Consider the following 15,015-nt stretch of genomic DNA (forward strand, 5'->3'; position numbering starts at 1 on the left):
TTTTGGTGAAACTCATGATAAATGACATGCAGTGGTACAACACCTGGGAGAAATTGCTTAGAAAACCCTAATGCTTTTGGGATGCGTGAAAATTTTTGCTAGTGAAATGCAATTTGAATGGTGACAGGTTTAAGATATAATCTATCCCAATAGAGAGCAGCTGAGTTAACTCACATTTATTTTGGACAATGATTCATTTTACCTGCCTAGGCACTATGAAGACTCTGCTAACTAGCCATACAGCTATGCCTATGTGACTTGCATGTCTAACTTGCTTCTGCTGATATGTTTTGGCCTGGTTTTCTTGTATGTTGTGATAAATGGGATGTGCTATTCTACCAAAGCTTAAAAAATTGTCTACACTTATGTAAAGCAGTGCTAGAACTGATGGTTGGAGATTCTGGACCTTAAAATGCAATGTGAATGGCACAAAGCAGCTACAAGTGTTACTCCCATCAAGCACCTCCCTCTGTAGTAATTTGTAACATGACTCCTTATTTTCTTGTCTCCAAGTGCACTTATAAATTTGAAAATCATCTTATAGCAGATTTTACCCAGAAACTAGATAAAAAGAAAGGAACTTAAATTCTGTTTTCACAGTTAATTTGAAAAACTATTATGCTCTACCAACTATTCTCTAATAGGCAGGGAAAAGCACAGGGTTTTTTGCACAAATGCATTAGTATGAATAAGACAAATGATATCAGATGTTGGGTACTCTTTAGCACTTCTCATCATAGCATTAAGTCTGATAGAATTAAAGTACACTATTTTCCTTTTACTCTTTAAAAAGGGAGGCTGAAAGAAGTAAGAATGAACTTCAGAGAATTAGTTTATAAAAAGTAATGATAAGGCCATAAGTCTTTGTTTCGATCTAAACCATATATAGATGGGGGGTTTACATCATTTTTTCTACACAGGTTAAGCCTCACTGAAGGGAGTGCAAAACGAGATGAAAAATAGAGCAGAGTAGGGTCTTTGTTAGCCATGCAACAGAGACATGCTGCTCTTTTAATGTGTTAGCAATTGCTATTGTTCCCACAGACCAGAACACTTGTGGGTTAACCAATATATTGAGCAGTGGAATTGACTTTAAAAATGTAACGAGAGCCTTTTACTCAGTAGATAGATTTTTTTTAAATCAGGCTTAAAATGTCTGTAGCCAGAGTGGTCACAATCTGACAGCTTTATAGATGAACACCAGCAAACAGGCTGGCGATATAACCATGCCACAATTTAGTGTGATGCATCTGTCATTCACTGGTTTCTTATATGTGGATTATAACTAAGACTCTGTGCCTAAATTATGATTGGAAATAAAATGCTCTCATATATTAGTTGCAATTCCCCTTCAGATTGACAGAGGGAAGTATGAGGAAAAGAGTTTGGTGTTGATTTAATAGAATAAATCCAGATTGATGGAAGGGTATTTTTTAATAAGCCTCCATGTTGTACAAAGAGGAGTTAATTGTTGACTGGTAGCAGATGAAAAATTCTGTGCAGCAGTGATCTGGTCCTGGCTTTGCTTTCCATTAAGGACATGACTGATGAGTACAGTGTTCATCTCAGTAGAAGTGTACTTATATCAGAAGAAAATTACCCCATCCACCTCCATTTTACAAACCATTTCCCCCACCTATTCAGAAAGAATTTTATATTTTTATTTTCTAAATGTTCGAATTTTTATCAGGCTTCTTATGGACAACCTGGCAAGTTGAAGGTTGAATAAAATCTACACCAAAACACAAAGCTATTATACTTTTTAAAGTATTTTTTACTAGATTTTTTTATTTACTGAGAAACAAACTACTATCATATTGCACTCTTCTTTTATTTAATGCTCTAATAAAATTAATTTGGGGAAAAGGTACTGTTCACAGTTTAGAAGAACTCAGATGAAGTTGCTAATCTACTGTAATATCTACAGTAGAAGATAAAGAAAACAAAGTTTCCTTTATCTTTGTTCTATTAGAACTCAATTCTGTTGCCTGGGAAGCAGAAGTGGATGAGAAGAAGCAAAGTACAGCAGAGATTACAAACTATTTCCAGTAGACTCTCGGAAGATTTTCTCTGCTTCTTTCCTTGATGTACAGTCCAGCTTCTCTGAGAGCTGCAGGTCTATGAAGAAGGCACACATTTAAAAATGGTGCATATGTGGCAGCTTTATAAAGATCTATGATATCAGAATTGGTACAGTATCTGAGGAATAGGCACAATTCATTCTGTTTAAGGCAGAGTCCAAACAATATGATGTGGGTAACTATACGAACTACTCTTACCATAAGATCATGGACAGCTATAGAGCAAATAGTGAAGGAAAACCAGTAAAATAGAATGGAATAAAATGCAACACTTGTTTACTAAAGCTAGCTCACTTCCAGCTTTTCCGTATTTCTTTTTGGTAAAACCTCTGATTTTGATCAATGCAATCTTCTGGTAAGCTTGCACTTTGTGCATTCATCACAGTTCACCCCCCACAAAAAGAACCACACCAGATTTCTGAGTTAAAAAGAAGAGACATTCACATTCATTTCCCATTCAGATAAAACTTCCCACATCCTCTTGCATTTCATATACAGTCTTCATGTTTTCTCCACACTCTTCTCTTAAATCTGACTGTGTACGATTTTGTTTGAGTTTAAAACACCATTTTCTCTGGTAACAGAGGTAGCAATGATTGGTAAACGTTGGAATGTAAAGAATCCTTCTCTAGCTTTTAAGATATTTAAAGAAAAAGGTGCTTATACTGTGACTACAATGTATGTTAAATAGGTCACCTGAATACTGGAAGCAGTGCATTGCCAGTCAAAAGAGATAAAGTAAAAGTGCAAATCTGTTCCCTAAAGTAGCAAGGAGCATGGAATGACTGACTGAGTAGTTTACAAGAATCTGCTTCTGTGTATATCTTTCGATTAAAAGAAAGATACGGTGGTGGTTATTTTCAGGTTATGTATAAGCTCACTAAAAGCCTATGGTGGCTGACAGCAAACCAAACCAGTTTAAACAAATCTTTTTGTATCAATAACTAATTACATCCTGGTTCTGCCTCAGTAACACAGATTGATAGTTCCATTATAGTGTTTAATTAGAATTGTTTCTAATTTATCCTTTAGAAGTTGTCTAATTGGTGAAGGAACAGATGTTACAGGTCACGTGGCACCAGCATAGCAGTGCTGGTACAGAATGGTCAACTGGGCTGTGAATGCCTTCCAGAATCTCTTTCAAACCCTGGGGTGGAGGGGAGTTTGCAGCATGTCTGGTTTCATTTGCAGGTATTACCTGCAAAACCCATGAGGTTCAATCTCCTGCTGGGATGAACTATAAACTTACTGACTCGGAGGAACAGTCAGTAACTATTTTTCATTATCATTTCTTTGGCAGCTGGTGAACACAACAGATTCAGGGCAGCAGGCAAACAGGACTCTATTTAGGCCTCTCTCTAGGCACTTTTGCTTTTTGTCCTAAACATCTGACACAAAAAGAATTTCTTTTTTTTTGGAACCATGCTCTATTAACACTGACTCGCAAGAGAGACATAGCATTAGGTATTTGACATAACTCATGGATTACAAGTATGATTTCAGTGAGATGGAGTGACATTTATGTTTGGAAGAGTTTTTACACTAAACCTTCTGAATGCTAAGGCTGAATGCCGAATAGCTCAACAGAGCCTTGAGCCTGTCTAGAAATTGAACTAAACAGGAAGGGGAGCTCTCCATTTTTTAATTTCCAATCAGAAAGACCTAGAATTTCAAAGCAACATAAAAATCTTCCAAGTTATGTTCCCACAGAGGAAGCAATTATGAAGAGGCTTAGCATGCAGGAAAAACAGTCATTTGGCATGGATAATTTCTATCCATTTTAGAGTAATTTTTGTTAAAAGCAAAATGCAATTAGGAAAGTATTGGTTGATAATTATAAGAGAAGTAGCATAAAATGAAATGTTCAAAAGGCAGGACAGCTCTCACTCAAATATCCCTGTAGTAAAACTCTGATTTATCGTGTCACCATCATCTCAAAAGATACCAATTGCTCACAATAAAGTAAATGATGTATATATGTCTGAAGTAACTACTGAACAGACACTGTTGAAAAGCAGCTACTGCAGGGTGCAATGCAGCAGCTATTGAGCTGTGTCTGCCAGTCAACCATTCTGAAAAGGGGACAAAACAGAATCCTGAATGCAGCAGAAATATTGGAAGAGTTTATGTCAAATAGTGTGATTACTCTGGTGATTGCAGAAAACAGCATTACACTGTGATTTCAAAGGCAGAAGAGGTATGTCTCAGTCACAAGGATGCCAGGCTGCTATTAGTTAGAATGGGTCTTTGATCTAATAAATGATGGGGTTTTTCTTGTCGTGCATCACAGTTTTATTCCACCAACCTCCTGACTGTTGAATTTGTTGGTGGCAAATGGTTGGGAAACTAAATGTCCCTGAGACGTTTCACTGCAGCCTAAGACCCCACTGGCCAGAGAGACTCTCTCACATGTTGTAAGCAAGTCTATCGCAGGACCCTAATTCTGACTGGGAAGTACGTACCAAATGTCAGGTTTTTGCCAAAATGTGAGTTTATTTGCCTCAGCCCTGGAGATCATGTGAGGCATTTTAGTCGCTGAACCTAATGTGAAAATGCTGTTGTATCACAAATGATCCTTCTTGAACTGGAATGACTTATCAATATCCCTCTAACTATGAACTGTTTTCATATATTAATAATCTTTCCATAGTTAACTGGAGCATGACATTGAACAGCAGGAAATGAAGCAGAAATCAAACACATAAGCTGATTCTCTGGCACCTATCTTACAAATACTTTTGAGACTATCCATTTGCTGTATACTTGCAATTAGATTATATTTTGAGAACTGGGGTTTTAATCTCCAAGAGACCTCAGTCAAAACTTAACCTAATTAACACCCAAAAAAATATCTGAAGCAGTACTCCAGTAGTTCAATGATCTGCATGAAACAGAAAAGCACTGTTATTCTTTTCTCATTGGATTTACATGAAGCTGGACTTAAAATTATCATTTTCAACTAGGAAATACAAAATTTACCTCTCAGGAGAACTATTTTTTTAAGTATTTTAACTATTTGAATGTATTTTGAAATTACAGAAAGCAAAAGTATATGACATCCACTAAGAAGTGTATGCTATCTCAGAGAGATTTCACAAAATAAAAATTTCTGTGGAGAACAGAACAATGTATATCCTTGCCTCGATGCACATAAACCTTCCATTTTATTACTGGCAGGTGACTCTCACTTGCAGTATATAATGACATCTGTGCTTCCTCATTAAAAAGTGATACACTTCAATTTTTTAAGACATTTCACTCAATCTCTGTTTAGCATGACCATAATATCACAATCATCTATTAGCAGGGAAAATGTAACCATCATTCAATAAATCCAGATTTGCAGAAGCTACCCATGGTTTAAGAGGTGGAAATAGTAGATTAATGCTTTTATTCTAGGAAAGAAAGATGACTAGATGAGTGGGTTGTGGCATCCACCACAGCAGCTACACAATAATCAAGGACTTCAGTGATTAACGGAGAGTGCTGCTAGAATTTTCTGCATTTTTTTTCTTGCCATTGTGAGCCAGTTGTAGTGATGAGACAGAGTTACTGTGCTCCAAGTTTTGATCTCAAATGTTCATATGTTACTTGCATTGACTCTACAACTGGAAGTAATCCTGACAGTTGATGGTGTTGTTTGTCTAGATTATTTACATCAAATAATGCATAGAAGTCATTCCTGTCAAATTTTATATATATATATATATATACGCAGTATAAGGAGGGTCCCTCTCACTACTCCCTTAAGAAATTTGCCTCTTTTGCCTGTGAATTCTACAGTAAACCTCAGATGTTCTGTCCTTTCTCTGCAATTGTTTTCATTGCAGAGCAAAGTATTTCAAGCCTTTATACTTCCACATTAGAAAAACAAGATGATAATTAATATTTCTGTCATTTTAACTGTCACTGAGAAAGCATCATGAAGTCGTTTCCAGATCAGTAAGGCATTAGCAAGCTCATTGACACATATCATCTGTGGGACTTGTGATCTTGTTCAGCAATGAGACCAAATAAGAGTCTGTGGATAGCACCAACCTTTTGTAAAATACTATTTGCAAAATCTTTCATTCTTACAGATTTTGTCACTTAGTTTAACAGAACCATGAAGAAGCAGGAGCTTAAAAATCCCCTCAGAATATTGGGGGAAATATTCCAATGGTTTTTCTCCCTTCCCTACCTTTTCCCTCTACTGTGTCCTCAAATTCAAAAAAAAGTTATTTGACCCTTTTAGAACAAACTTAAATTCTGGAGAAACGTTTTCATTTCAGTTCTGTTATAAACATAATTAATAAAGTTTTCTCCAGTTTATTGTCTGCCAGATAAGATATTCTTCATTTTGGAGAGGATAAAATTCGATTATAAAAATTCAGAAAGGGTTTGGGCATCACCTTTCCCCATGATTTATGGCACATCTATCAGAGTACAACCCTTCCATAAAGAACTGATTGAGTTATATTTTCTTTGGAATCTGGATTAATAGCTTACCTGTGTTATAGAGAAGAGTAAATTTAAACAGTAATTAAATTTGTTTCATTAATGTAAGGGCAGGGGCACAGATATCTCCTTTTACAAACACCAGTAGGCAGAGCTGGTTGAGAGTCTTGTTTCCTTCACTAAACTGTTTCCTTCTAGGGGATTTCAGTCACCTCTCAAAGAGCTCCTAAATTACTCCTGGTAACTGTCTCTTTTGCTGTGGCAATGAGCTGTATCTCTTATTCTTTCTCTGATCATTAGACAATGGGTTTTCTTCCCTCCCCCACATAATTTTGCATGTAATTGGAGCAACACATTTCTCCTCATGGCCATGCTATGGAAAACTGTGATGTGGCAATGGAGAAGTTGTCCTTTAAGCTGGTTTGTGCATGGATTACTATCCTTTCCCAGCTGTCCAGCTTCACCAGCAGCTTGAGATGCACAAAATAGCATTTGTGTGCATGTCTGGGGGTAGGGGAATGTATATCTTGGCAGTAATTAGTTTCCCACAAACAATGCTTCCTCCTTCATCTGCAGAGTAGCAGCCAGGTAGATTACAGTTTAGTGAATTACACCCTAGGGCTCTCTCTAACCTTCAAATGTGCTACCATATTATTTCATTTTCAGACAGTTTAATACAGTTTCTGATCGTTAATATGATTTTAATATCTGACAGTGCAAAAGGGTAATAATGTTGTGGGGCTTAAAAAGCAGAAAGAATAAAACAGTCACCATCAGTGATTCACTGCTGGCATGTCACGTCTAGAAAATATATTTTATTGCCCTGGTATGTCTGCACAGCTCAGGGAAAGAATCAGTCATTCAGGTCTCAGATCTGTAAAAATTATTTTAATTCTGTTTTTATTTGTTCTCACCCCTACCTGTTCTGCAAGCACTGTGCCAGATGCTCTCTGTGACCAGCAGGTCCTACTCAGCCTCACATCTGCAGGCAACTCTCCCTGGCTACAAGCTTTCCCCAGGAATGTGACTGCGAGCTATAACATGTACTATAACATGTACCTGGGGAATTTGGGGCTGAGGGACAGGGACTGAAAACAAACCAACTCCATAATTTGTTCAGGAGTTTCAAAAGCATGACTCCATATCATCTTCCTGGAGGCATTTTTTGGTTTCTTCATAGTTTTCCTCCTAGTTTGTCCTGTGTTTCCTTTTATATTTTAGATTTTTACTGATATTTAAATACATACTAGTGGTCCTCAGGTAGTCGCACTGGTTCCCAGACTTGGGGACCTCTGCCCTCTGTTCCCTTAAGATCTGTCTGATTTTAAGCCTAGTGGAAATTGGTACAGGGGTCCTGTGCTGCCACAGCTCACCATCAAATGCCACTATGGCATTGCACCTTCACAAATGAATTTCAGCCAATGAGCAGGACAGGTTGGTCTACGTGCAAAGCCACTCTGATAGAGCAAAGCTGCTTTCGGGATTTAAGATAATATCTGTATGAGACTGTAGTATTCTCCACTTGCAGTTCAATTCATTTAAGAGTCACCTCAGGAAACTCTGTCTTGGACAATAAAGGCTCAGCATCAGATTTGCAAGCTCTCTGAGGGAAAATCTGCCTTTTCTCTTGTGTTTTAATTGCCAAAGAGTACAAGACATAGAAAAAGTCAATTGAGTGACCTCATTCTACTATCAACACTGATCATTCCTTCACACTTTTTTTATATTTGAACTAGTTAATTAACTCTACAGTGACCTTTGCTTCTACCTACCTGGTTAAGTTAAGAACCCATGAAAAAAGGAACTTGTTCACTTACTTTGAAAAAACAGGTATACCAGAAAAATCAGTTTCCCAAATTCTTCTTTCACACCCACAGCCAGTGACTCCTTCAGAGAATGGAAACCACTATGTAAGCTCTGAGTACATTCAGCATGTTTTTTGAAAAGCAATGTACCATATTTAATTAGGGGCTAGTTATGTACTTAAAACAGTTTCTTCCAGTTTGCTTGATAGAATAATCTGGTGTATTTGTCCTCACTTAAAGTCCTAAACTCAGAATAGCTAGGAAACCCCTGATTTTAAATTGTGGTACGAAAGTCTTCTGAGAAGAACCCCGTGAATGTCTGCTGTGTAGCAGCAACTCACAGCTTTATCTAAGAATGAAGCCTCTGCCTTCTGACATATTCTGCTTCAGTTTCAACTGTCTTGGCACAAGTCAATATGCAAAATCACTGTTCCACAGCCCTGGTTCCTGCACACAGCTCAAAGAGTTAGGCTTACAAACTTGACTCACTTGACTGCCTCAGTTGTTTCACCTCACATTACTCTCCTGTTTGGTGGTAATAAATTAGATGATCATTACAAGCAAGAGGATTATGAACATAATTAACAAATGAGGTTGTCGAAGGATTTATTGCTCTGGCCTGATTCTTCACTAGTTTCCCTAAGAAAAAGCATCATCCATCTCATATTTCCAAGTAATTAGCTTTGTCTTTATAGCATTGTAAATACTGCTTTAATTACTGCACTATTTAGCTTAGATGAGATTCAATAGCAGTAACTTAAATGGGATTCTTGCACTATCAATTTTTTTCCTTCCCTTAATTCATTTTATTCTTAACTCCGTTTAAGATAAACACACAGCAAAGATTGGCAAAGACATCTGGATGTGTTTTTATGATTAAAACCTTCCATAGGGCTCCTCTAAGAAGAAATGAATTCTGTTCCTAAACAAACAAACAAACAAAAAAACTCTTCTTCCACAAGAGACTGCCATAAAAGAGCTGTGCTGGTCTATGGCTGTTTTCTAGTATTTCACAAGCATAAAGAGGCAGGCATTCAGCCACAGAACTCAAGCAGAAAATTTCTTTGGCTTACAGGAGCTCCTACCACTGTATGTGCTTTGTACCACCCCCCATGTCTCTATCTGTCCATACTCAATGACAAGATGTAATTTCAGTCTAGTAGATGTCATCAACATAAAATTCAGATGAGCTTTTGAAGTTTCACATGTACACAAGTTTAAGCAAAGGAAAGCAGCACAGGAGAGAAATGTTGATGTTCCTCACTCTTAACTCAAAATTTTGTTAATGCAGAATTCACATGGCAGCCCCATTCAGTGGAGCAATAGAAAGTGTCAGAAAATGTGCTGTTCTGATTTGGGAATATAAATTCACCAGGAGTTCTTACTCCCTGTATCATATGGAATCCAGTGACAGACATGATGTGCCTAAATTAACTTTTCTCTGCCTTTGAATAAGCTTAGCAAAAGTTGTTTGACTGAAAGAGAACGGTTGTATGCTCACCATAAGAACTCTTGGGGTCCTGTGCTGCTGGTAGAGTAAACGCTGCTTTCTCCTGACACATTGCAAGGTGTTGTGATAACTTTAAGAGTGCAAGGAAGCATGTCTACTTATCTGATGCTCAGACAGACAGATAAAACCACGCCACTCCTCTTTATCTCTCTCTTTGTCTAAGCAGATTGTAGCTATACAGTTTGGGGCTGGAGTAAGAGATACTTCGTATCAGAGATATTTATTAGGTTCTGATTGTCTTAAAGAAGAAATGTGTGAAACCTCTTTGCTTTAAACAGCTGTTTAAAAATAGACTAGACAAAGCCCTGAATTTGCCATCGTGGAAGACAGCAACAGGAAAAGTTCTTTAGCTTTTACTGGCATTGTTAAGTCATGAGGCACCAAGTGTGTTTAGTGTTTATAGTGGTTCAGAAGTATTAATCAGCAATTTTTTGGTGGAGCCTAGAGAAACATGAAGAAGTAACTGAAATTGGATTGGAATTGTAGCTAGGTCTTGGACATCACAATAAATAATTATGCTGATTATTTTCCTAATTGAACCCTCTTTTCAGGTATTACTCTCAGACACAGCATGGCATGCTAACTCCATTCTCTTGAAAGATCAAAGATTACAAATTAAATTGGACCAGTTAATAGGAAACTTGAAAACAGTAGGAATAATGAAAGAAAATAATTTATTGTTGCATTTTCATATTATGTCAACATTGCCTGTGAAACTAAGCAGGCTACTTGATACTTCTCCTAAAAAAAAAAAAAAAAAAAAAAAAAAAAAAAAAAAAAAAAAAGGAGAAGACTGTTACAAAACTCTGCGAATTAAATTTCATTTACTAATTACATTTTGGCCATTTCCTCCTGCCTTCTGTATGCCTTCACTTTCAGTCCTAAACTGCTGCAACTTTCGTTCTTTACACAACAATCTGAAGAAACCTCTCTGGTCAATATCAAGTCAATTTACTAAAAAGATGTGTGAATGAGACCTGAAAAGTACTATTTTCCCTCTAATGGCACTTACAATGAGGAGTACCCTTTGAAGTGCGCCACTCACATGCCCCCAGATTCCTCACTGTAGAAAAAGAGGATACATACCCCTGTATCCCTACATACTCCACTACAAAGCCTTTGCAGAGTTCTTTTCTGGCTATGCTCCAGCTATGACAGGAGCAGCATTCATTTGCAGAAGAAAATCTATTTAGTTATTTTGAGAATTCCAGATCAAAGCCCGTATATAAAATTGTAGCCTTATGAAATATAAAGGAACCTTCTTGTAAAGCAGGTCTGACAGATTGAATATATTTGACTGAATGCTTCATACAAGATACTGTGCCATAGTTCAGCTAGGAAACATCCAGGTTTTAATCCTCCTCACCTCCATCACAGACTTTGTGCCACATATTCTATATTATCCCCTTGCCCCCATTCTTCTTCTATCAAATGCATTTACCTTCCCAGCAACAGAAGGCTGGTGGTGGATAAAGAATGTGCCTGCACAGCCAGGAGTGCTCCAATGCCATTGTAATGTGGGCATAAAAATCAAGGAACATATGTAGAGGCAGCTGTTCACAGTTGTGAAAGCATGTTAAAAATATGGGACTGTTGGAAAACTTCGATAGATTTTATAACTGGGGAACTATGTGTTTTTATTGTATACGATATGAACCCACAAAAAGTGATGCTTTCCTTTAGCATATTTATTCACAGCTCGTTTACAACAGAGTAATTCTTTCATGCAACAAACCAGAAGGTTTATGCCTAGTCTTTTGTCAAAGAATTGTTAGTTTGTTGCACTAAATCTCTCTGACAGAGGGGTCAGACAATAACAAGGACAGGATCATTACAGAGAAGTTTAAAAGGAGCTCTTTCTTATGGTGAATCACTGGCCTCAGTTATTAATTATATTAATACTCAATATTTCAGTTCCTCATGCACAGCTTCTTAAAGCAAAGAGGGGAAATTGTTTTGGTGTCTGGAGTTGGAATCCTAGAGTGGATTGTTTAAAGGAAGAAGAGAAACAAAGTTTGAGGTTCTCCTCTGAAACAGTGATTAATACATCCAGTCCTCCTGGACTGTCTTCCAAACAACTCATCTATATCTTCATTCAGAGAAGATACAGATTTCCTACAGACCTTCAGATAACTGTCCTCCTAATTTATGGATGAGATTGCTGCCTTTGAATGAGACTTAGTTTATACAAAGTGAATGTTACAACAGAGAAGACAAGAGAGAGACTATTGCTGAATTTGCCAGAATTTGAACCTTCCCATTTCAAAGAAATCCAGGAATTTTAACAGAAGAAAGGCTAGAATAGCCAAAGACTAGGAAAGAAGAAACTATGCACCCTGTAAGCCACTTTATAGAGACACGGGGCAGAACCTCCTTGAAAGGGAACAAATTAGTTATTTTTTGAGTCAGACTTACCTTATAATGTCACTTGCTCTGGAGACTTCAGTATTAATTTTAGCATGGCCCCCAAAACATACACTCATCTTGTGTAAGGCCATTGGAAAGGCATCCACTTTTGTCAGTTTCTTGAGGTACAAAATGAGTAAACAAAGTGAAATCACTGCCTTGTAGAGATACTGGAAGGATCACCTATCTAACATGTTCAAAGCACTTGTAAAGTGTATGCACTTCCATTACAAACTAATTGAGCCCTTCCAGGGAGAGGGAAAATAGGATGTAAATATTATTTCTATGCCTTTAACTCGTTCTAACTTGTTAATTGACATAAAATATGAGATGAGGAAACTGATCCACTGTCTAACTGGGAAGAGTTAATGTTGCAGTATGCACTAATTTTATGGTTTTAGTGATAAAGCAGATGAGAGTCAAGGCAGAGAAAGATATGACAGTAGGAATCCTGGGAGTTTCTGACAATGGTTCTACATCAGATTGTGACAGTATTTGCACCATCAGCATGTGCTCCACTAAAAATCAGTGATGCAATTAGTATGGATTTAATTGACTATAAGACAACAGTAGAACCTGTTAAGAAAGACTTTATACATTCAGAGGTGTAAATCTCTGCTTTTGACATCAAATTTATCTTATTGAAAAGTTTATGGGTGCATGCAAATACAGGTAATTGTCTTAAAGCAGAAGGAGGAGTCACTAAGAGAAGTCATACCCATGGGTAAAGAACTGGCAAGCAAATCTTCCTTACTAATACTTATCTTCTCTCACCTGTAACAATACAGAAAAGCAGAAATAGATGGACACAAAATTTTTCTCATGATTATTGATTTGGGATTCAGACCAGATGAAGCAGATGTCGTCTTGATGAACTATGCAAAGTATTTAGACAGTCTGTCTAATCCCAAGCCACTGTCATTGGTAGTTTCATAAGAAACAGAAAATGAATACAGAATATATATGACTTCTAAGAAAAACACACAGAGGAAAACTAATTGTTAGTAATGTATAATGTGATTTTATGCTATATTCTTCTGTGGGCAATTTGGGGTCTTCAGTCACTAAGAATAAAATTCCCATCACTTTTATAAATATTGTAAGTCCTTTGGCTTCTTTTCCAAAAGTACTCTACAAGAGCATGGTAGAAATTCTATTATATTTCATTCTTACCCTTATTTCTTCAGATCCTATCAGCTAGAACTAGCCTGAAAAACTGATAGACTTTTCTTATCAGTGTTATGTTTTACCTGGTCTTTGAGACTAAATCAGAAAAACATGTGGTGCAGTCATACACTGCTGCTGATATAATTCTGATCTTTCCAATCCTTCTCTCTTCATCTTTCTTGCTATCAAAATGATAGTAGTTAATTTGTGTCCAAAAAGCACCTTGAAGATGTAAAAGTACAAGTGGTAAGTATTTAGCACAAAGCAAAATCAGCCCAGTTAAACATTCAACAGTATCACTGAAAGTCAGCTGATGAAATGGAGATGGCAAGTACCTTATCTCCATACAGTCTAAGCAGGCTAATGCCCTTGTCCTCCAGTGGCCTCATAATTCAATGTCTACAAACTTTGGTGAAATCTCTACTTGTCTACAAAGTCAGGAGGCTATTGCTGTCTGCCTCACCACATCATCCGTCTCTCAAATGCCCAGCATTCCTAACTCCATAAAGGAATATTCTGGCTTTTCAGAAAACTGAGAATATGAATAAGGGCATTAACTTCTAATTCAGTGACATCAGGGTCTGGGAGTAAGATTCACTCAGATCCAGCCTCGCAGTGTCGTTCATGTTAACCCCTTTCTCAGCCATTCAGGGTTCCAGAGTGGCAGCACAAGGCTGTTGGTCAAAACTGGGCAGAAGCAGCCAATTGTGAATCATGCAGCAGAGCTGTGCTTGGCACCAGATGAGGGTATGTCCTGTCCTGGTCCCAAAGACAGCAGGAGGGCCAGGGTTTCTCCAGTCTAGTACTTGCCAGGGGGCAGCAAGGGCTAGCTGTCTGTGATTAGGGAGTCAGGGCAAGGGCCAAGGCGAGCCCTGCACAGACTCTGTGCTCACCATCTGGTACTGTCCTGCAGGGGCTGAGTCAGGCATAGACAGGGCCCGGCAACAGCCCCAGGCACGGCAAGGGTTGAAAGTCCTGACCTGAAATAGAGACCCTGGTCCTGACAGCAGCAAAGCAGGAGGGTGGATAGAGGTCCCAGCTGACACTGTTCATAGATGTTAAGAGTTATGAGTGCTCTAGGGGATGTGACACCTGTGCTGACCTTACCTCACCTTAGAACAAGGGAAAAATCAGTGATATTTTCAAAAATATCCGTTAACTCTGAGGAAACAAATGTAAGGATTGTGCAGTTTTGCATGAGTGCTCAAACATCTGCATTATTCATCTAGCTCTCATCACTACACTGAGCTCTAGGGAAACTTTACAATACTGTCAAAATGCATTACCTACTGTATCTGTATGTTTTATAGGTCAAACCATTGTCCCTGTTTTACAGGTAGGATTTCAAGGTTCAGGCAGGCTGCTGGCATGTCTGCACAATGCAGTGGAGTGTGAAGCATACCTCCTTGAGACAGCAGTGCTCATGGCTGCTTCCAAACCAGAAGCAGCGGAGTTTCAGCACAGCCTCTGAACAAATACACTGCAGTGATGAAAGGCTGAACTTATGAGTCTGGCATAGCAATGTCAAATGTCAGACTGCTTTCAGATCTCATGATTCTCCTTTTTACTAAGCAATGCCGTGTGAACACTTCACTTTCCAATCTCCATG

Source organism: Chamaea fasciata, unplaced genomic scaffold (genome assembly GCF_029207755.1).
Source record: "Chamaea fasciata isolate MVZ Bird 193981 ecotype frontalis unplaced genomic scaffold, bChaFas1.0.hap1 SCAF_7, whole genome shotgun sequence".
In the NCBI taxonomy this organism is placed as follows: domain Eukaryota; kingdom Metazoa; phylum Chordata; class Aves; order Passeriformes; family Sylviidae; genus Chamaea; species Chamaea fasciata.